The sequence below is a fragment of the Epinephelus moara genome, chromosome 9 (assembly GCF_006386435.1).
Source record: "Epinephelus moara isolate mb chromosome 9, YSFRI_EMoa_1.0, whole genome shotgun sequence".
NCBI classification, from domain to species: Eukaryota; Metazoa; Chordata; class Actinopteri; order Perciformes; family Serranidae; genus Epinephelus; species Epinephelus moara.
This window is the reverse complement of record NC_065514.1, coordinates 9,948,865-9,969,908: the sequence shown is the minus strand read 5'-3', so window position 1 is coordinate 9,969,908 and position 21,044 is coordinate 9,948,865. Positions and strand designations below refer to the sequence as shown.

General features: G+C 39.5%; 1 protein-coding gene across 3 annotated transcripts in view; it reads left to right on the top strand.

Moving 5' to 3' along the window:
- Positions 1-2,794: 2,794 nt before the first annotated feature.
- Positions 2,795-21,044, top strand: part of igsf9a (immunoglobulin superfamily, member 9a) — a 117,318-nt gene continuing 99,068 nt past the window's right edge. For all 3 annotated transcript variants that reach the window (XM_050053156.1, XM_050053155.1, XM_050053154.1), the window contains exon 1: positions 2,795-2,999. The gene's annotated coding sequence lies outside the window, so the exon portion shown is untranslated. The remainder of the gene's footprint in view (positions 3,000-21,044) is intronic.

Here is a 21,044-nt window from a genome sequence, read left to right as displayed (position 1 = left end):
TCTGGAGGTTTTTATGTGTGATTCTTGAGTGCAGTCAGGCTCATTCTCTGCAAAGTCTTTTCAGATGTGATTATGATTACAATGGGGATAAATTGTGAATTAAAGGTCCAGTGTGTAGGACTTGTGTCTCATTTCCACTTACATATGTGACTGGTGTCCATAGATCTGTAAATATACAGATGATGCCTCTAGTGTCCAATGGAAGAAAGTACATTTCTTTACAGATGGATACAAACTACCTGTAGCCATGTGGTAGAGGCTAATTTTGTCCAGTTTTCGCCATCCAGTAGTTCGGATGATGCACTTGGAGCATTACCAGGACAGAAACTGGCTCTGCCAGGTGCGTGGCATGAACGAGTCATACTGACAATCTGACTGTATATAATGTATAGCCATATTTTAACAGAATACCATTACTCAGATTCACAATTTGTTAAAACCAGAAAACAAGTTCTTTTTAATCACACAAACTCACTCGACACAGGCAACTGAATTGAAGAAAATGGCTTATTAGCCAGTTAGCAGCCTGTTAGCTAAGCTAGCACACTGTCATATGGTCTCTACGAAATCCCCCGCAAAAGTTAAATTTTTGAACGTGCCTGAGGAGTTTCAGAGGCACATCGGATATCATGAGATTCCCATAGGAATGACTGGACTTCCTGTTGTCTCATCTCTGTACACATGCATAGGTGGAAACGAGGCGTTATGGGCATCTAGTGGTGAGGTTGTAGAACTGAAGCTACTCCTGTGTGCCATGTATGTAGGAGAACTACAGTGTGAGTGGCCCTATCTAGAGCCAGTGTTTAGTTTGTCCATTCTGGGCTGCTGTAGAGACAATATGGCCGACTGTGTGGAAGAGGACCCACTCCATATGTAGATATAAACAGCTCGTTCTAAGGTAATGAAAACACGCAGGGTTTTTTTTATTTTCAAGTGATTATTATGCAGACAAATACAATTATTTATTTTTAAAAGCCATTGAATACTTAATACTGAAATTCAAACACCATTGAATTCATTTCATTTAAATATTTAATTGTGAAAACCATGTGTCTGAATTTATTTTGTTCTAAATCCACCTCTTCAAAATTGAAAGATGAAATTTCTTGATTTCCAAAAATTCAAGTTTTAGAATATTAGATAAAAAATAAATAAATAATAGATTAAAAAATAGATTCAGGTTGCTCAAATTCAAATCTAAAAATTCAAGTTGAAAAAGTTCAACTGGCAACATCTGGACTACCCAGGACAGCATAGGCAATCTAACGGACTTCTGGCCTATCAGAGCACAGTCTGTCTGTCATGTGACCCAAGAAAGCAGCTCAAAAATTGAAACCCAAAAATAGTTTGTGTTCTTTATGTGTGGGTGATGGCTCCTGATATTGCTCTTTGAAAATTTTCAACTTGAATTTTTGGATCTGAATTTGCGAACATGGAAAAAAAGTATATTCAAATTCAGTTTTTCAAATTACAAATTACAAAATGTCACATTTCAATTTCAAAGAGGTAACTTTAGAACATAAATTCAGATACATTGTTTTCAGAGTAAAATATTTCAGTGCTATGAATCCTTTGTGCTACGTGTGTAATTTTCAAAATTAAGTATTCAGTGGCGGCTAAAATTCAAATACTTATGTATCTTATTTATGCTCACATAGATTCTAGAAACAGAAAGACATACAGAAAACATAGTCATGAATAATATATATCACTTCTGAGATACAGATACCTTTTTATTTCCTAAACTGGGCCTTTAAGGCATTTACGTAACAACACCACTTCATTTGTGTTACTTGGACCAGTGGTTCCTAACTGGTGGATAGTGGTCCAGAACTGGGTCCTGGGTCCATTCTGAATGACTAAGGAGAAATCTGGACCCCGTGGCTGGACCAGTTGGGAACCACTGATTTAGACTTTACATAAAACAAATGACAGGAGGTGTTGGAAACACACAAAACACCAGAAGTTAGAAAAAGAGAGAGATGCAAAAACACAATTGAATAAATTCCTTCTTTTTTTGAAATATTATTTGTATCAGTTTAAAAAAAAAACAAAACATGAATACAGAAAAGAAAATATGAAAAACAGACAAATCTGTGTTGTCTGCTGTCTGTTTTAACAGCTTTGTTTCTGCTCAGGGAGCGAAAAAAACATTACTTCTCTATAATTTCTGACATCATTTACAAAAACAAAGGGAACTTGTTTTTCTTTTTGGTGATAAATTCTCACAAATAAACAGCCTCACTCGGTGCCAAACAGACTATCAGTGTGCAAAAACACAACCATCACAAAGGAGTGTGAAAGTCACACCAGGAGCAGTTTACTGCACTGTCATTTCCAAAAGGTGACATCTATGAATAATCTTGGAAGCCACTGCTGTCACTTCATTAGTAACAAATGTTAGTGTGTGTGTGTGTGTATATATAATGGATGTTTGACTCATAGGTCCAAAAAGTAAAACTTTTTCCCTCCTGGTTTGGCCACCAACATCAGGTAAAGGACACCCTCTTGTGGTTGCCACTAAACTGGGTGTCATCAAGGGGATTAAAGGCTAAAAAAAATCGCCTTTTCATCCTCTGCCTGCACAAACAAACTCTTATATTAAACCTGCATTGGCTTAAACATTAAAGGGCTTAAAGGGCTGTGGTGGCAACTTGAGTTTAATGTGGTTTCAATCTTTTGAACACAACAAGGAAACAGCAGCAGGCAAAGGAGGAGGAGGGAGCAGGAGGTGGGGGGAGGTTGGACTGTGATGAGCTCAGCAAGGGCGCAGCAAAGTGGGTCGATGCTTCACTGTCACCTGTACGTGAAATGAACACCTGTTGCCTGCGGGTTTAAAAAAAGAGACTTGCTCACATTTCAGGTCGTTTGCAACGCCACAAAAGATCAAGGCCCGCTTTTAGTTTGTGACACAGCCACAGGTTGGACTGAGAGGAACATTCCAAGGATGTGTTTTTAAAGGGAAATATCACCGCAGCACGCCACTAACCGAGCTACAGGTAGGATGAGTGCTTGAAAAGACAACACACACAGCAGTTAATGATTCTGAAAGTGTTTCTGATTTCCAGCAGCTTTGAAAGGATGAGAAATTAATGCTCTGAGCCCACACTGGCGAGTGCGAAATTTCCTCTCAATCCTCTGAACAGTGTCATGCATTTAAACGTGAGTAATGAAGTTTTTACGGGGGCTTTTCATTATAATGGGAATTGTGAAATTAGCTGAAAGTTTGTGGAGCTTGAACGCAGCTCAAAAGCCTCCAAATACAAACTAGAGCTGCTGTGTGTTGATCTTTCCTCTGGCTTTAGTTGTTTTAATTGGGTCATAGAGGTGTGACTACCTTTTAGGACAGATATTGAACCCTTAAAACTTGGTGAAACAGGGGTAAGATAGTGGATATCAGGAAATGTTGCTTCAAAAAGCTACCAGGAATAATACTTGGCTTTGCAAGACTACAGACTTCACGTCCATTTAAAAAGGTACTGTGTGAAGACTTTTACATTCATATGAATACTTTTAATGGTTCAAAGACTGACTAGAAAACAGACTAGATCTGTGGCATTTGTTGTTTGAATTGGGTCATAGAGGTGTGACTACCTTTTATGACAGATTTTGAACCCTTAAAACTAGGTAAAACAGGGTTAAAACAGTGGTCGCTAGAAATGTTGCCTCAAAAAGCTGCTAGGAATACTGCTGGGCTTTAACAATGCAAGATTACAAACTACAGGTTCATGTAATTTCATTGACGTCATTAAAAAAGGTACTGTGTGAAAGAATTTTACATTTATATGGATACTTTTAATGGTTCAAAGAGGAGCAGAGTCCTTTGTGGAGCTTGAACGCTGCTCACAAACAGTTCAAACCTCCAAATACCAACTAGATCTGCTGTATGTTGTTCTTTCCTCTGGCATTTGTTGTTTTAATTGGTTCATAGAGGTGTGACTACCTTTTCGGACAGATTTTGAACCCTTAAAACTTAGGTCAAGATAGTGGATTTTTGGAAATGTTGCTGCAGGATCATGTCATTTCAGTAAATTCATAAAAAAGAGATTGAATAAGAGGTTCAAAGAGGAGCAGAGTCTGAGCTGATATTTATTTCTTAATCCTATTCAGCACATTGACTAAAGAGTTACACCAGGAAGTTTGTGGAGCTTGAACGCTGCTTAAAAGCAGTTCAAATCTCCAAATACCAACTAGACCTTTGGCATTTGATGTTTTAATTGGGTCATAGAGGTGTGACTACCTTTCAGGACAGATTTTGAACCCTTAAAACGTGGGCACACAGGGTTAAGATGGTGGATGTTTGGAAATGTTGCTTAAGAAAACTGCTACAAATACTGCTGGGCTTTAACAATCCAAGATTACAAACTACAGGTTCATCTAATTTCATTACATCATTAGAAAGGTACTGTGTGAAAATTTTTACATTCATATGAATACTTTTAATGGTTCAAAGAGGAGCAGAGTCCGAACTTATGAGTCTTTTATTTCTTTATCCTGTTCAGCACACTGAATATAGAAAGTTTGTGGAGCTCTAACGTAGATCACAGGCAGTTCAAGCCTCCAAAAACAGACTAGATCTGTGGCATTTGTTGTTTTAATTGAGTCATAGAGGTGTGACTACCTTGTAGGACAGATTTTGAACCTTTAAAACTAGGTGAAATAGGGTTAAAACAGTGGTCGCTAGAAATGTTGCCTCAAAAAGCTGCTAGGAATACTGCTGGGCTTTAACAATGCAAGATTACAATCTACAGGTTCATGTAATTTCATTAATGTCGTAAAAAAAGGTACTGTGTGAAAGAATTTTACATATATATGGATACTTTTATTGGTTCAAAGAGGAGCAGAGTCTTTTATTTCTTTATCCTATTCAGCACATTGAATAAAGACAGTTTGTGGAGCTTGAACGCTGCTTACAAGAAGTTCAAACCTCCAAATACCAACTAGATCTGCAGTATGTTGTTCTTTCCTCTCGCATTTCTTGTTTTAATTGGTTCATAGAGGTGTGACTACCTTTTTGGACAGATTTTGAACCCTTAAAACTTAGGTCAAGATAGTGGATGTTTGGAAATGTTGCTGCAGGTTCATGGAATTTCAGTAAATTCATAAAAAAAGATTGAATGAGAGAATTTTACATTCATATGAATACTTTCATTGGTTCAAAGAGGAACAGAGTCTGAGTTGACAAATCTTTTATTTCGTTATCCTATTCAGCACATTGAATAAAGACAGTTTGTGGAGCTTGAACGCTGCTTACAAGCAGTTCAACCTCCAAATACCAACTAGACCTTTGGCATTTGATGTTTTAATTTGGGTTATAGAGGTGTGACTACCTTTCAGGACAGATTTTGAACCCTTAAAACGTGGGCACACAGGGTTAAGATTTTGGATGTTTGGAAATGTTGCCTCAGAAAACTGCTAGAAATACTGCTGGGCTTTAACAATCCAAGATTACAAACTACAGGTTCATGTAATTTCATTAATGTCATAAAAAAGGTACTGTGTGACAGAATTTTACATTTATATGAATATTTTATTGGTTCAAAGAGGAGCAGAGTCCGAACTGACAAGTCTTTTCTTTCTTTATCCTATTCAGCACATTGAATAAAGACAGTTTGTGAAGCTTGAACGCTGCTTACAAGCAGTTTGAACCTCCAAATACCAACTAGATCTGCTGTATGTTGTTCTTTCCTCTGGCATTTGTTGTTTTAATTGGGCCACAGAGGTGTGACTACCTTTTTGGACAGATTTTGAGCCCTTAAAACTAAAGGTTAAGATTGTGGATGTCTGGATATGTTGCTGCTAGAAATACTGCTGGGCTTTAACAATGCAAGATTACAAACTACAGGTTCATGTAATTTCATTAAATTCATAGGAAAAAGTACTGTATGAAAGAATTTAACTTTTATATGGATACTCTTAATGGTTCAAAGAGGAGCAGAGTCCTTTGTGGAGCTTGAACGCAGCTCACAAGCAGTTCAAGCCTCCCAGTACCAACTAGATCTGCTGTATGTTGTTCTTTCCTCTGGCATTTGTTGTTTTGATTGGGTCATAGAGGTGTGACTAGATATTGAACCTTTAAAACTTGGTGACACAGGGTTAAGACAGTGGATATCAGGAAATGTTGCTCCAAAAGCTGCCAGAGATAGTACTGGGCTTTAACAACGGAAGACTACAAACTGAAGGTTCATGTGTCTGTACCCACTCTACTCACGACACTTTCACAGTCAATACAAATGCCTACATACTAGGGCTGTCCCCTGCAAGTTGATGAGTTGAATCATCTACAATACTTCTCTAGCCGACAGCTCAACTTTTTGGGTGTTTTTTGTTAGCAAGTGTCAATGTTCATTTTTTAAAATAAGTAATTTGAATGTATTAAACAGGGTTGTTGGTCTTTTTAAACCTCCAAATACCAACTAGATCTGCTGTATGTTGTTCTCTCCCCTGGCATTTGTTGTTTTGACTGGGTCATAGAGGTGTGACTGGCTTTTAGAACAGATTTTAAACTCTTTAAATTTGGGTTAAGATAGTGGATATCAGGAAATGTTGCTTCAAAAAGCTGCCAGAAATACTGCTGGGCTTTACCAATGCAAGACTCCAAATTACAGGTTTATGTAATTTCATTAACGTCATAAAAAATGTACTGTGTGGAGAATTTTACATTCATATGAATACTTTTAATAGTTCAAAGAGGAGCAGAGTCCAAACTGATAAGTCTTCTCTTTCTTTATCCTATTCAGTGCATTGAATAAAGAGGTGGATGGATACATGGATACATCTATAACTTACAACCTGTAGAGCCACATACACAATGTGAAATCTCATCTCTTTGTGCTGCTGGCTTTGTATTGAGACCGGAGTCTTTCTTTATTTCACAGTTTATGGGAGAAATATTCTCATAACTTCCCCCAGACAAGGTTCATTTAATCATTTCAAATTCCATTTCTGCTTTGATTGAGTCTGTTAAGGTGCCAGATGGGCGCCGTTTCCCACAATATAACATTTTCCATAAAGTTTACATCATCAGAGGGGAGGCATGTGGCCTTTATTGTGAAGGAGAGGAACTTGCCTGACACCGCCTGAATTATATGGAAGCAGTAAACACTTCAAATGTGATGCTAAAAGCAGACTGAAGTAGATGCAAATTATTACCTGCAAAGCACTATCGTGCCCATCACCAGTGTTTTTGCATGTTGTATCCCAGTGCATTAATGACTGAGATGCCTGCTGTAGTGTTAGATTTGAATGTAGTTTATGAGAGGACATTAATTTGGAAATTGTTCACTTGACAATAATATAACTTTTACAAGGATTAAAGGTGATGTTATGGTCACGTTGATGAATTATCCATGTCTAGAAAGTCTCTGCAAAACTGTAATGGCTTGAATGGAAAAAAAGGGACTGTAATGTAAAACCAGGCGGTATTTTCCTTTACGGCACCTGAAAACTTGGCTTCAAAAGTTCAAGAATTTATTTCTAACACTGATAGTCACAAATTAATTAGCAAAAATCGTGTTAACAAAATTATCCTTAGGCATTTTTCATTAATGCGTGTGGCGCCCACTACCTCAACTGGTAGAGCAGGCACCTCATGTACAAAGGCTGCGTCCAGCTTGCCGCCCTTCACTGCAGGTCATCTCGACCTCTCACCCCCTCCATGCTAAATCTGTCCTATCAAATATAGGCAAAAAAAAGCCCCCCCAAAATGCTTTCAAACTTGATTTCACTCACGATTGAATTAAAAAAATAACTTTTAAACCTTTTAGATCACCTGCCTGATCATATTTCGCATAGCCCGCTTTCACCCAAAAAACAACCACATAGGTCGACAGTGCAAGCAGCTTACTATGACACATACTCACATTAATTGTAAGGCAGTACCCCCTAGTGGCTGCTGTAAGTATTACAGAAACAAAACAAACACAGGACTTTCACCCAGGAGAACATGTTGCCTCCCAAAGTCAACGTTGACTTCTTTTGATTACAACGTGGACTAGTATGCTGGTATGTGTAGCATACTACGCTAGTGACGCATTTAACGCGTCTTATGTGATGTGTGGCACGTGACATACGTCTCGGGACAATAGTAAAAAAGAAAAAAAGTACTGAATCAGTGGCACACCATGATGGCTTTCTTAAACCTAGCCACGCAGTTTTGTTACCTAAACCTAACCAAGTAATAGAAATGCATGCTATTCGATTTTTTGCTGATATCCGATATGTTGTCATGCCTATAACGTTTTTGGCCGATAACCGATACCGCTATCAACATATCCACTTTTTTCCCTACCTAATTTTAGTGACCATCAAGTCTCTTCTATAGTGGAATTAATATCATATTATACATGTACACACATGAAATACAGTAATTTTCATTGTATGTAATATTTATTCATTGTGCAAAATAAGAAAAAAACATGTTGGCTGATTCTAATAGTTCATTTTAAAGCTGATATTGGCTGATACCAATGACATGCCGATAATATCATGCAAGTAGTTTTGGAGCGGAACTGCGACCGTTTCATGAAGTTAAAGACGTGTTTAAAACTGCGACTGTCGTTTTGGGATTGGTCATGTAAGTTGAAATCGACCTATTCTGTCGTTTTAGGTATGAGATTCTGCTCCTATTTATCAATATGTAAAAAAAAAAAAACCACTTCCTGTAAAACAAAAAACGATGTTAGCATACAAAAAATACCAACCAATTTCAACCAATAATATTGTTTCATTTAGCCATCAATCAGTCTGCAACATTTAGTCAAACAGAGCTATGATTAAGTTAGCTGGCTAGCAACAGGATGGCACATCAGGACCCCAACATACCATGGTTACAGGCCTGCAAAGCTATAACTTATGTACTTTGAGGAGTGTGGGATCTGCGAAAAATCGAGATTATGTGCGAGTCATTTTGCTAGTGGACTGTTTCTACCTGACATGGAACATACAATGTGCTTTGAGTTTCACTCCCTGACAGACCCTACTGTCCCATCAGTGGGACACCGTTGACACCTGTTATGACAAACAACCTCTTTTCAACGGTCAAATCCCGCCTGCCTATCCTGTTTCACTTGATAACATGTCACAATACTGAAGCTCGATACTCTTGAAAGGCTGTTTTATCAGGGCTTTAAGCTGCTACTTTAGGACTGTGTGGGTGTGGTTTGAGCAGAGTAACCGTCATCAGGTTCTGTTTCAAATGTTGCTAAATGCTGATTGGTGCACATGCCCCTTTTTCCAGCTGAGCCCCACCCACTTCAAGCCAGCAAGAATGGAAATCTCTCATGTGAAACAACAAATGTGTCCATGTTGGACGTCAGTATTCAGAAGGTTTTCAGAGCCTCTAAGATAAATGATTAGATGTAGCTGTTCTTTGCTAAAAGACTGTTGTTGCTTTTAAGAGCTTACACTGGACACTTCCAGAGATGCACTATCCTAATATTAAGTCTCAGCTGTTATTGCCCAGTCAGGATTGTCTCCTGTGTTGGAAATGGTAACTTTTAACCAGAGGTGTGGACTCAGCATCACTTGGACATTTGAGTTGGAATGATCTAACATCCTCTCCAAGACCAGATATTTTAGAATATGTTGTAAAATCTCTTCGTTTTCCCGACAACAGATACGCTTTGAATCAATTTGACAGCAGCCTATCACATGGCACCAGCTTTGGGGAAAGGTGCATTTGGCTGTGAAGAGCAGCAGACAGACAGCAGATGATACCTTGGATTATCAGACTGAGATGTAAAGACTCTGCCGGCGTCAACAAATAACAGACGGTTACACGCAAAACAGTCGGCTCAGAAATTAGGGATAATTGCACAGAAGTATTATTGATAATTTAAGGACAAATGATAAACACGGTTTAAAAATGAATTGAGTATGTTTAAAAAATAGAAATGGTTGAAGGGTATTCAATGACTTCCTTAGGACTTGTCACACAACGTTTAGGACTCTCCTTGGAACTTATTGTCTTGACTGAGGACTTTATAGCTGTGACTTTGTATTCCTGTTTTGCAAAACAGTAGCTTTGCATCATCCGTGCCTTTAACCCCTGACGTCCTTTCTTTTCTGCATACGACTGAAGTATGTTTCATAGATAAGATCAACAAATAAACTGTGGCTTTCATCTGGATTTGCCTGCCCGCTCTCTGATTCATTGAAAAGATACCTAATGTTTGTACTCTGAGCATAGAGATGCAATACCCATACAGTGGAAACCTCTTTATTTTTCCCTTTTTCTCTCCCCTTTTCAGTCTGTCCTATTTTTCTCTTAAGTGCACATCAAACTGAGCGACGCAGAGGGTTCCTATTGTGATGGGAGGCTGGTGTTAGAATTTGAAAATGGGCTCTTTAAGCCACGTGAGAGCTATGAAAATAGAATGCTCACTTACAGGGGGCAGACAAACGCTAAGAGAGCTCCAAAGTACAGACTACAGAAACATGTTTACTATGGTGAGAAGAACACTCAAACATCTCAATGAAATGACATGGGCAAAGAGAAACTGTGTGTGTTACAGGCTGAAATATCGGCATGGTGGACACAGGCAGAACTGTCGATGCAGGGCAAGTCTCAGATCCTGCATGAGCAAATTTTAAGTCAGTCACAAGTCTTTGAGATCACTGAATTTCATTTGAGAGCTGTGTTGGTACTATTTTTTTTTAACTTAGTTAATATGAAGTCCTGCAGAGGCTTGATTATTAAATATTTAAGCTATCAGAGGTCTGATGTTACTACCTTACTTCTTTTTTGTTGTTTATTTATAACAGGTCAAACCTCCTCACTTCTGACATGATATTTTTGATTTTAAGTCTCAAGTCACATCTTCAAGTCCAAAGTAAATATGTGTTTGTAAAGTGAATATCTTTGGTAAAGGAGTGTTGGTCAGACAATAGCACCAGGCATAAGAAAAACATGACGGATCTTTAACACAGCTCTGATACTTTATTGACAAATAATCAAGTAACGGTACAAAAAAATATCATCAGATTAATCTGTATTAAAATGGTGTGTAATAATATGCCATAAATCAGTAACTCTCAGGTTTTTTTTTAATGATGCTTAAAATATAAGGCTATATACTAATAGTTGGAATCCCCACGATGCGATATTATCACAATACTTTCATTACAGTAAATTATTATTGCAATTTTAAACATTTTACAGTATGCTGAGTATTGCGATAACATATATTGCAGTATTTTCTAAATTTATTACCCTTTTTCAACTGTAAATTATGTCCCTCAAGGAGAAAAAATTCAGCATCTGTTTTACTTAATAAGATTTAACCTCTCTAACTCCTCTCAGACACCGGTGTCTGTGCTCCCTCCCTCCTCTGTTAAATGGTATCTCAAAGGCGCACTACGTCATCAAACCATGTGATGTTTGGTATCACCGGATTCAGGAAGCTCTCGACTTCCTGAGTCCGGAATCGTTTTTCTTTTATTCCTTTTGGATTTTGCACCAGAGCAGCCGAAATACACAAAGTCCAAAATCGCAATGAGTGGTGACAAGCCATATCATGCTGTTTTTCGAGGGGAAAAGTTAAAGGATTACTCATGATCTCATGCTGAGCCGTCAGTGGACACGTAGCTGGTTTATAAAAGGTGAGATCTCACTCCTAACACTATTTTTGGCTGAGATATACTGCCTAGAAAGTGGGATCATAACTTTCACGTTTCATATGGCTTTATTTGGTGATATTTTATGGTGTTTCTGTGTCATAAACAACATCAGCTATCATAATCACACCTGATTTCAATAAGGTACGATGTTTGAAGCTGGCTGAGTGTTGTTTGATCACTGATAGTACTGTTTTGAATCCGAGTGACCAACTTGTCATTTGGAGCTCCGCCTGGATCTTTCCATGGAAAAAACACTGTAGAATGGTCATACTTTGAGCAGTCTTCTTCAAATTTGAAACAAATGTTCAATGATAGTGTGCCTACAGCTCCACAGTGTCATTTACCTGCTCAGATGAAGCCACAGACAGTTATTCATCCTGAAAAACATTTTTTATTTTATTTTAGGCAAAATCTTCAACTTTTTACTGATTTCAGAGGCCCATTACTCTGTCTCTGTATCACCTAGAGTGTTTCTGACACTTTCACAAGAAACTTCAGAGACTTTGCTTTCTGGCAAGACCTCATGCATGCATGTAGTCAAAGCGGTTCAGAGGCTACAGTCGTTTTAATTTGGTATGTCATTTTAGGCGTTTTCGCTACAAAATGGGGGTGGAGTGCAAAAGAGAAAATGTATCATTTCAATCATTTTTATTGCGGAAAATTTGTTTCTATGGACTAAAAAACAAAATTATTTTTATCATTCTAGTAGGCTACCAAAAGTTTAATATGTATTTGTAATATTAATAATTTTAAATAAAACAAAACAATACTTGGTGTCCGAGTATTGATACAATATTGCTGCACAAAATATCGCAATACTTTACTCTATGAATTTTCCCCCTACTCCTACTATACACATGCTGATGTGATTTATACAGTATGTGTTTATGTATATGGGCACTTAGAGTCACTCACTGTGAAAATCTGGCTCTAATCTTTTGACAGAAAAAATTTCTTTGAGTGGGCTGTTGGTGGATGGATGAAGGTTTTACAATTCTAAATAGATCTGAACTTGTATTCATAAAGCACCTCTGTAGTGTTCTGACCACTGTAAATGTCACATTAATCCATTCACCCAAACATACACACTGATGGCAGAGGCTGCCATGCCATGCCAGTCTGCTTGAGGCTAGCAACTGGAGGCTACTGGCACAACACACCCACATTTCTGGCCACATCTTAGGTTGAGTTGCATTGTGGGTAGTGTAGGCACATCAGTTGTGTTCTTGTTTAAAAAAAAAAACTGTCAGTCAGTGTTTTAGCTAAAGGTCCAGGTCCGGATTAATTCAGAAAGGTGATAGAGCCTTTGCAGTCAGAGCTCCATGACTTTGGATGACCTGCCTGAGGATATCAGGGCTGCAAAGCTGCCTCGTCTTGAAATCAATTTAAACAACCTACTTTTTAGAATTGCTTTTAAGTAATATATGTGTCTAGTGTATGACTCTTAGTTTATGTCATTCTCTATGTGTTTTTGTAATATAGTTAAGCACTTGTAACTGTGTTTGTGAAAGATGCTATATCAAGTTCATTATTATTGATATAAATCTGTGGAGAATGCTACACCTTTGGAGGCAGGTTTGCTATTATGATTTTGTTAGTTATCTAAGCATATCTTTTAATAATATTTAAATGGGGGAGGTCTTCAAAAATGTACCCCTCATACAGTTTCATTAAACTTTTATAATAAACTTTGTTTTTACAGCACCTTTCAGAACACAGCTACAAAGTGCTTTACAATAAAACTAAACCCCTTTTAAGCACAAGACAAAATGTCATAAATTGTCACCAAAGTAAAAGATAAAACAAAAAGGCCAAAACTAAAATCCAGATAATAAAATCAGTAAGATAGCAATAACACAAACAAACAGCTCAGATAAAGTCAGGATATGCTTTCTGATAGGAGTATGTTTTTAGGAGAGACTTAAACAAAGCCAGTGACTTAGACAGCTTTATATCCTCGGGCAGGTTGTTCCAGAGCCTCGGGGCCCTGGTTGCAAATGTTCTGTCCCTTTTAGTCTTTAGCCCATGGACTCGAGAAGAAGCAGACATCTGCCCGAGGATCTCAAACTATGCAAAGGTTCATTAGGGACTAAAAGGTCGGATATGTAATCTGGTGCCAAGATATGAAGAGGCTTAAAAGTTAATTAAAGAAAATCCTAAAACAAACACAGAGCCAATGTAAAGAGGCTAAAGTCGGTGTGACATGATCGTACTTCTTGGTTTTGGTTAAAAGCCTAAAGACTGAGTTCTGTACAATCTGTAGTTGTTGCAAGGTTTTTTGATTAAGACAGCAAAAAAGGCTCTAACAATAATCAAAACACAAAGAGATAAAAGCATGTACAACAGTTTCTGTATCTCTAATGTGGGATTTATACTTATCTGTCAAATTGACGCCTACCCTACGCTGTAGACCGACGTGCACCTCCCCAAACCGGGAGGCAGACCTCTTGTCTATTTTTGTAAGCTGAAACCATTTCCCTCAGTGGAAAAAAAGCTTTTATTTACTTTAATTTCACAGATAAGAAACAATAAATTGTGAAGACAGTAAAGCCTCCACAAAATAGAATTTTAGGTATCCTGGCTTCATAGTAGAGGAATGCTCTGCTAGTTAGCATGTTATATTTGTTATTATTATCTGGTGAGTTGTAATGGAGCCAAATTTTATAACGTTACCTTTGTCAAATGTTGCTGTTGTCCCTGGTTTTATATGAGTAGAGGAAAAGTCTGCTAGCTGCTAGGCTAATTTATACAATGTAAAATGGCATAGGCTTGTGCTAATAACATTAGCATGTTGTATTTGTGGGGAAAATGTGTCCAGATAAAGACAAGTGCTTTGTCTGTGAATGCTGCGAGTTATAGTGAAGCTGATTTTTGTACTTTGTACTGTCACTATTAAGCCATGTTTAATGTGTGTTTAATGTGTGTTTTGAATCAACTAAACTTTACAGCACTTCACAGAAACCCCACTGCTGACTAGTGTTTTGGAGGTATAACTGCAGAGTGACACAGACACACCACTGCACAAGTACAAATGCTCACAACCACGTAGAAATCCTGCTTAAACGTTAAAATAGATCTTATTTTAGCAGTGTTTCTGAGGTGATTGGACAAGCTTAGTGACATGCTGTTCAAAAACATAAATTGAACGTGACACCAAGATTTCTTGCAACAGGCCTCATATGTTGTGACAGGTGACCAGAAATTTGGCAGTATTTGTTTCGTGATATGTGACCCAATTACAAGGATTTCTGTTTCATCGGGTACGTGAGCTATTTGGGCCAAATTTGTTTATCTTTGCACCAGGCTATAAACATGTTTATTTCTTCTGTTCAGTTTGACATTTGACCGTGGGGGTCTTTGGGGATTGACTCACTCTTTGAGCCGGCCTCAAGTGGCCATTTAAAGAACTGCAGTTTTGACATTTCACGCTTAATTTTTCAGCCCTGGAGGTAAACACCACATTCTGTTAAGTGTACTTTTTGTCTGTCCTTTTTCGCAGCACATTAGACATTTGACTCTTTATCCCTTTAACTCTCCCTCTGGTCAGAGGTTAATGTCCAATTTAGCTTGCTGGCAGATACAAACAGCCGTGAAACCATCCTGATCCACTGAACACATCCTGTTTTTCACATTCCCTGAAGGCTATAGTACCTGTCGCTGTCTGAATCAATACCTAGGACATTATAAGTGACATGTTTTTTGAGCATGTACACAAACAAACAAGGACCTCGGCAATTCTGATGTCAAAGAAATGGAATTTGATCCGAGAATAAATGTGTAGGAGTCCCTTTATCTTTTGCTTTCAAGTGTTGTGGGGTGAGAAGAGGCAGAACTGTTGATAAATCTGTTACTGTGCCTCGGTCGCGATTAATCAGCTGGTCCCCATTTCTCTCCTCGTGTAGATTAAAATGGCAACAACACAGAATTTCAACAGCATGCCTGTCACTGACATTTCTATTTCTGTCAGCTGATAAATCTGCGTGAGACAGGGCGCTTTCTTTTGTGAGCTACTGGCTCATTTATTATAGCTTTTAAACATTTTCCAGAGTGCTGCGCTGTCACTGTTTTTTTTTTTTTTGTGTCTGCATGTCAGAGGAAGGAAGAATGCATCTGTGGGGAATCTGATGGTCTACAGACCATGTGTGTTGCCATGGCTGGGTGTTTCACCTGTGCAGGCCGCTTTGTTTGGCAGCTCTGAGAGTTTTCGGTTCAGATTTAATGACATAAAATGTCCTGCAGCTTAACGAGATTTTTTTTTTTGCCTCTCATCTTTCTTCGTGCTGTGTTTGCCACACTTTCCCTGCTCTCTTTTTCTCCACAAAAGATTTTTTTTTATTTTATCGCCGTTGTTCCATTTTATTGCCTTGCTATTTTGCCAGACACACAAGTAAGTCTTACCTTGTCAGCGCGATAAAACTATAAACAACATTTTTATTCATCTGTGGCTGTTGCCAAATGCAGAGCTGAAGTGTCTGGTTATACTTCTTTAATCAGTGACATGATAAATGCCATTACAGGGTATTCAATCCTGATCATCTCCATTCTTCCTAGTTAATAAGAGGCAGTCGATGAAGAGCAAGGAGAAGATGCCGAGCATCTGTTCATTATGTGCCAAACAGGGAAGAGTTGTCGCTGCTTAGTCATGGCAACAGGCTGTCTTAATTTGTGCATGTGTGTGTGTGTGCTGCTCTTTCGTCCTCACCCACTGTGCAGGGATGAGAAACAACAGAATCATAATGTCATAACTTTACCTTTTCCTGCCTGACTCAGTCTAAGCAAACACTCACTGCCTGATTCAAATGTAATAAGTTCTGGATGAACTCTCTGTCTGGCTGCTTTGCATGAAGCAGCGCGGGGTGAAGGGCAAGGGATGGAAGTCTGTTGCCATTCGGATAGATTCAGCAGACGCGCTGCAGATTGGGGATTTTTTTGACTTTCACTTTGATTTTATGGAAAATCTGTGTATGCTGTGCTGTTTGCTGAAGCATAGGAGAGCACTGCAGCTGTTGACAGCCTGCGTAATTGTTTTTTGCTGGTTCAGACTTTGCCCCAGCCATGAAATGAAAAAGCCCATAAAAGCCTTATGGTTAGGGAGGGCTGATATGGCTTGTGCGGTTGCAGGGACATGGGTTTGTTCACTGTTCGTACTCTAGAGAGTATAGAGATCGCTAAAGATGACAAGGACATCATCATTTGAACATACAAATCCATTAAAGACAACTTATAATGGACCTCTTGTCCTGTATGTAGAAGGTTTTAAACACTTATCAGCACATGTAACCATTGACAGATGTATGACACTTCAAGGAAGAGTGCACTCCGAAACCAAAAATAGATATTTTTACTCATACCTGTAGTGTTATTTATCACTATGGATTGTTTTGGTGTGAGTTGTCCAGTGTTGGAGATATAGGCCATAGAGAGGTCTGCCTTCTCTTCAGTGTAATGGAACTAAATGACACTCTGCTTGTGCTGCTCAAATTGCCAAAAATACATATCAGTCAGGAACACTTAAGTCAAAGAAAACTTTATTTCTGTTTGCAGTATTATATGTGATTTGAGGCGGGTTGCAAAGCGGCTTGCAGAGAAAGCGACAACAGTAGGCAGGCCATAGCAATTTAAGGGCGCATTCACACCAGGATAGTACGAGGGACTAGGGTTGGGCGATATGTTAAAAATTTCCAACCAGCCACCGTCAGCCCATCAACCGGCGGTTGCCGATATATTCGGCAGTTGTGTGTGTGGCGGAGAAGAAAAAAAAAAGAGGGGGGATGTTGCATTCATGTGATGTCGGAAAGAATCGAAAAATGACTTTCAGAATGGGATAATTCACATGAACGCCACCTCATGTCAGAAAAGCAACTCGGCAACTCGGATCTCCCGACACCACATGAATGCAGCAAAAAAATGCAGCGTGCTTTGCGAGCCCACTCATGTCCAACATGGCAAGGAAATATCTGTGCATACCGGCAACAAGCACGCCATCAGAGAGGGTGTTTAGCACGGCTGGTAACATTGTTAACCATATGCGCACTTTGCTTAAGCCAGATAAGGTTAACATGCTCGTTTTCCTCTCCCAAAACATGTACAACACTGTGTTTTTGAGTTAAAGACAGCGCGAAGGGACTTTATTATTTTATGTGATTGTGTGATTTTTGCACTTTATTTTTCCATTGTTCTTCGTTTAGCCTATATTTATTATTATTTGTATTTATTTATTCAAGCAATAAGCCTACGAGAGGCTTTTAGAACAGCTATAACAGCTTAAGTTTTTTTTGCCACGTCCGCAACGGCATTATTATAAAGACAGCGCAAAGGGAGTGGACATCATTATTTTATGTGATTGTGTGATTTTTGCACTTTATTTTTCCAATGTCCTTCGTTTATATTTACTTATTTGTTATCATAGGCTACTGTTACTGTGTAACTTTTGTGGACCGACCAACTGTTTATTCTGTTTGAATAAATTTACCTGCGCCTTATCCTCTGACTGTGGTCTTTAATGTCAAAATTATTGAATTGAAATTTTACTGAAACATACAGCCTATAGGCTATACTCTTATTCATTAAAAAAAAAAAATCACCTTGAGATCTTTGCTGAGTAATAAGCTGTAAAGACGGGCTGAAGACGACTGTCCGACACCATTTTAAAAAGAGTCTGACGGCTGCAGAAGGACGCATTCGCTCACAGCCTCTAAATCAGCAAACAGGTGGGAGATAGGGATAATATACCTGTCCTACTATAACGATCGGGGTGCACAACTGCGCATCTTTTTGATGTAGTTCTCAATTATGGTTTATGAATTAACGTTACGGCCGCCAAAAATGAAACCAACCGTGATGGACTCAGCCGATGGGCGATTGGCGATATATTTGTCCAATCGCCCAAGCCTACGGGGGACTCGGTTCGACTGGGAGGGGAATGCTGAAAAATTTCAACCCCTTCATTTGGTTCGGTTCACTTTCACACTGCACTTTTTAAAGCGGACCAAACTGCCTGGACAACGTCACGCAGTTACAACAGCTGCTCGTTTGGGGGCGGTTTTGCCCGAAACGATCACTGACCAGGAAGAAGAAAAGCATGAGGAAGAAGAAAACCCTGCTCATCGATTGGCCAGGACCGAAAACGGAAATTGATCCCCTCTACGTCACTTCCTCTCTTTGGTTTGCTGGATAGTCGGTTTGCATTTCCCACTGTAAGCAAACCGCAGCAGGGTTCACTTGCAAGTGAACCGAGACCCCCAGTTTCCAAGCGGACCAGGGTTCGCTTGTTTGGTCTGCACCAGAGTTCGAATGAGCGTTCGCGCCACTCCAAATGAACCAAACTATCCGTGTAAGTGGACCAGGGTTCGCGTGTTTGATCTGCACCAGAGTTCGAATGAGCGTTCGCGCCACTCCAAATGAACCAAACTATCCGTGTAAGCGGACCAGGGTTCGTTTAAAGCGGACCAAATACCACCAGTGTGAATGCGTCCTAAATAGAGAGCCCTGAATGAGATTTGCCAATTAGTTGCATAGGGATTTGGTGAAATATAGACCAATTACTATTGTATATTGGTTACACAAGTTCAGGTATTGGAATTGTTTTTGGAAGGAAAAAATGGTTACGGGACATCTCTAGTTCACATGAGCACGAGCCTCTCATCCATGAGTAGATGCACGCTTCGTTCTGCACAATGATACGGTTGGTGGGTGAAGTTTGGTAGAAAGTAGTTCATACATGCAACTGCTTTTTAAGTAACAATTTGGTCCAAAATTTACTCCCAAATTCAAACCACCACTGTACAGTATACTTTACTCTGAGTATAACATATAAAGCACTGTTTAGTTTGTGTATCAGTACATGTCTGCCTGTACATGAGATGTGATCTCATTCATGCCTCAGGTCATGTTGTTATTGCTTTAGATTCTGTCGTGCCTGTAATGTATGTCTGAATGTTGCAGTCTTTTATACTGCTTGAGTGTTGTCAAGATCACATTTCCAGCAAATGGATAATAAGGATGCACTGTATTGTACTCTATGTGCTCATGTTGACATTGCACTTAGTGGCAGGTAGCATTCAAGAAATAAATGTATGCTGCCGTTGATAACCAGCCAGGTGATGTCAGTCAAATTCTGTCTTCTAATTTAGTAAGAGAAATCTCCACTAATATTTTTTCCCTCACGGATTTGTGTCTTTTTTTTTTTGTACCTTTGTCGGTTCTTGTTTTATGAGCTGTCATCGGAGCTGGTGCTCCTCCGCCAACAATTCATTTCCTCCCTGCTGTGAGCAGCGCCTTCATTTCTGTTGTGCCTTGCATTGAGGAACAAAAGCAAGCCGCAATACCTCAATCAAGACTTAAACAGTTGGCAATGTGAAGAGTGCTTTATTTCATCAGAACTGCTTTCCACCAATACACTGACAGTGGTGGCAGGTTACCAAGTACTTTCAAGTAAGTATTGTTGTTGAGGACATGTAACTTCACATTGATGGTATTTAACACCTCCAGTCTACCCCAGTTTAAAGAGGAATGTTGTATTTCTTACGTTTATTGCTTGAGTTATTATTGCAGCACAGCAAGAGGGTTCCTGGTTTGAACCAGGGGTGGGGGAGCCCTTCTGTATGGCCCTTCATGTTCTTCCCATGTCAGCGTAGGTTTCCTCTAGGTACTCCGGCTTCCTCCCACAGTCCAAAGACATGCAGGTTAATTGGTGACTCTAAATCGGGCGTACATGTGAATGTGAGCGTGAATGGTTGTCTGTCTTTATGTGTCAGCCCTGTGATAGTCTGGTGACCTGTCCAAGGTGTACCACGCCTCTCACCCAGTGGAGGTGACTCACCTCCATTGCTGCTACTGTTATAGAAGCTTAGCATTTCAGCTAAATGCTTCACAAGTAATTGCCATTTGTAGCTGCAGTGGCTGTTGTGAAGCAAACACTATAGTCCTACTTTGAGCACTGTGCCAGAGGAGGACTCAGATCTTTCTCTTAGAGGGCAACCTCACCTGAATTAAGTAGGCCAGTATGTTAATTCCATGGCCTTGGAAAGTTCAGTCAGTGTTTGTGAACATGAGCTGCTCTCTGTCAAAGCCAGAAACCAGAGAAGATAAACTTGTGGGGCTCTAGTTTCGCAGACCGGGCGAAGCAGGGGCGCAGCGCACCTGCACTTCGCCAACTGGGTGTGGCCAGGCGGATTTTGCAAGTTTGGCACACCGTGCACCTGGCGCAGCTACTCCTCTTTCCCACCTCCGTCCCTCCTACCTGCGCAAGTCGGAAAGAGGGAGGCGTGGAGTGGGTTTTACACACATCACACCAATCAAATGAGCCCCTCTCCTCGCCCTTAAATGCGCCGCGCGAAGGCGTAATGAAAGTTTACTCAATTCACCATGGCAGAAGAGAGCAGCAGCGTCAGACGGCCAAACTTCTTCCAGGAGGAAACTGATGT